At 41.6% G+C, this 3338-nt stretch overlaps 1 pseudogene; it reads left to right on the forward strand.

Annotated features, from left to right (window-relative positions):
- The first annotated feature begins 741 nt into the window (after positions 1-741).
- Positions 742-2499, forward strand: LOC147419449 (uncharacterized; annotated as a pseudogene).
- Positions 2500-3338: the final 839 nt, after the last annotated feature.

Genomic DNA, 3338 nt, shown 5'->3' on the forward strand with positions numbered 1-3338 from the left:
TGCGTGCACTTTAGGTATGCAGCACCATGAGAGGGAAGAAGGGATCAATAAAGAGTGCATCCATAAGAGTTTGATCCATGATGTGAAATATTGATTTAATATTTGTTTTTTAATATTTTGACTTGAAGCACAAAATCTCTTATTATGTGACCAGATAGCGATAATATGCACCACTCATGACTAAAGAGCAGTGCTTTTATTAAGTAAGGGATTATTTCCTTATGTTGATATTAAGAAACTCTAAGGCCTCACTGTCACGTTTCAATGCCTCCTAGTATTTTTTTGGGCAAATTACCAAAATACCCTTTCAATTTGCCGAAATTCCCAAAACGCCCCTCGTATTTTTAGAATTCTCAAAAAGCCCCTCGTATTCTCTCAGCATACGGTTTCGTCCGAAATTGTGCAAAAAAACAGCGAGCAGCAGGGAAATTGTCGCACGCTAGCGAGCAGCAGGGAAAATTGTCGCTCGCCAGCTCCAAGTCCCAGCAACGCAGGCAGTCACCTGTGAGTCGTAGCAACGCAGCTTACACGGCCCTTGAGGTCGACATGTCACAAAAGGAGGGAGTCTTTAGTGCATCTCTCTCCACAGACTAGTTGGGAGCCTTTTGTGCGATGTATGTGACTGGCTATGTGCAAGGCAAATGTCCATTCACATAGTGCAGGATACAGATTGATGCAAGAGCTCGTTGTTGTTTGTATGTAAACAAGTGTGGTATTGCGGGTACAAACAAGAGGGAAACCATGGCTGAGAGTAATGCAAATACATCAGAGAATAATGCTACCATCTCTGCAACTCTTTCTGTTGGTGTTCAATTTGAATCTCTTGATGTGCTTCGTTCAAAGGTTCAAGAACAAGCAATCAAGTCTCATGTGGAGCTTAGGCATGCTAAACGTGATCGATCCAGATATACCGTTGTATGCAAGGCAAAGGGATGCATGTGGCGCTTGCATGCGTCTTTGGTCTCTGGTGGACCTGGGTGTATGGTCAAGGCATTTCATGATGAGCACACTTGTGGTGGTGCTTCACAACTTGGAAACAAGGAAGCCACTGCTGAATGGGTTGCAACAAGGTATGTAGAGAAACTTCGAGACCATCCAATGTATAGGCCAAAGGAGCTCATGGCCGATTTGCGTCGAGAAGTTGGAGTGTCAATTTCGTACAAGATTGCTTGGAAGGCGAAGCAACTTGCTTTGGGTATTATTCATGGTGATCATGCAAAATCTTATGGAAAGCTTCAGTCTTATTGCGACAAGCTTGTGGCTAGCAATCCGGGCACTGTGGCCCATTTGCAGAAAACCACTGAAGGTCGTTTTTTTCGAATGTTTCTTGCGTTCGGAGCATGCATCACTGGTTTCACGCATTGTCGTGACTTTATTGGGTTGGATGGCACATTCCTGACAAGCAAATATCTTGGTGCTTTGTTGACAGCCACATGGATTGATGCTATGGGGGGCTTGTTTCCGATAGCATTTGGTGTTGTAGATGCAGAAAATGAAGACAATTGGATATGGTTTTTGCAAAATATACATGATTGTATGGCGAGTGTCAATGCGATTACTTTTGTATCAGACAAGCAAAAAGGTCTTCTCCCAGCAGTGGAGCTTGTCTTTCCAGGATGTGAGCATGCATATTGTATGTGCCATTTGGATGCTAATCTCAAGAAGAAATGCAACAATGGAGAATTTATTCGGTTGTTTTGTGTAGTAGCTTATGCCAACACTATGAGCGACTTTGACACGGCTATCCAAGGGATGAGAGTTATAAGTCCTGCCACGACGGACTACTTATTAACGACTTCACCCCCTTCTCATTGGGCGACGACACACTTTAAAGGAAAGCGTTACGGGCATCTTACATCCAACATTGCTGAGTCATTGAATGCATGGTTGCTTGAAGCTAGAGATAAGCCTATCATATCTATGCTTGATATCATTCGTCGCCAATTAACAGCTTGGTTCTATGCACGTGGAATGGAGGGAAAGAAGGCATGTGAGTCTTTAGGAGATAGAGCATAGTTTGCATTGGTTGCAAATGTAGAGAAGAATTTGCGTGAGGTTGGAAATAGTGCTCGGCAATATCGAATCTTGCCCTCTAGTGATATGGTTTTTGAGATCTTGACAAGTACAAAAACATGTGTGGTTGATGTATGTACAAGGTCATGCTCATGTAATAAGTGGCAATCATTTGAAATTCCATGTGCTCATGCTATTGCGGCTATTCTCTTCAAGAGAGAGTGTGTTCAATCATATGTACATAAGGCATATGCTTTGCAGGCCTATTGTAACACTTATAGTGGTGTCATAAGTCCAATTGTGGATGCAAGTGAAGATGCTAGTGATCAATTGAAACCACCTGCCACACGTAGGCTACCTGGGCATCCTAGAAAACTTCGTATTAGAACTGAGGATCACTTCAAGGAAAAGCGTATTTTCACATGCTCACGTTGTGGTGGTCTTGGCCACAATGAGCGTTCTTGCAAAGCTCCAATTACAGATTGAATATATAGCTGGGATGTGGCTTCATTTTGTGCGGGAAAGTCACAATGCGTGGGAGGAACTTTCTTTCCGATTATAGTGGGGATTTGGCTTCATTTTGTATTAGAAAGCCATACTACATTTTCCTTGCGATTTGCTCTATACGTAGCGAAGATTTGACTTGTCTTCATTTTGTGTAGAAAGTTTGAATGCATTACTCTCAGCATGTGAGAGGTTTTCTTTTCGATTATAGCGGGGATTTGGCTTCATTTTGTATTAGGAAGCCATGCCACATTTTCCTTGCGATTTTGTTGTATATGTAGTGGAGATTTGACTTGCCTTCATTGGGTGTCGGAAGCTTGAATGCATATGAACAATTTTCTCTCCAATTTGCTTAATTTAGGACTTGGGGTATTTTGGGAATTTTCAAATTATTTAAGGGTATTTTGGGAAATTTTAGGTGTATTTTATGGGCAGATTGGGAATTTTGAAAATACAAGGGGCATTTTGGGAATTTCATCAAATTAGAGGGGTATTTTGATAATTTTCCCTATTTTTTTTGTACCAACATGAGCTTTCAAGGTTGCCTGGCTGCACTTCAATGCCTCCTAGTTTTCATTTATACATTATATCAAGCTAGCTATAAAGCTGCCAAAACTCTCTCTCTCTCTCTCTCTCTCTCTCTCTCTCCCCTTCCCCTAGATTGGAAGTAAACCCTACTACCATGGTGTTATTTCTCTCTGTCTCTCTGTTCCTAGTTTGCAAGCTTCTATTACAATTGAAGTTGTTCAACGACATCATTGACTAAGTCATCAATCTCACAATTATGGTCAATATCGTAGTTTATTCTCATAGTCATGAGA

Source organism: Adiantum capillus-veneris, chromosome 29 (assembly GCF_014529385.1).
Source record: "Adiantum capillus-veneris isolate H3 chromosome 29, ASM1452938v2, whole genome shotgun sequence".
NCBI lineage: Eukaryota > Viridiplantae > Streptophyta > Polypodiopsida > Polypodiales > Pteridaceae > Adiantum > Adiantum capillus-veneris.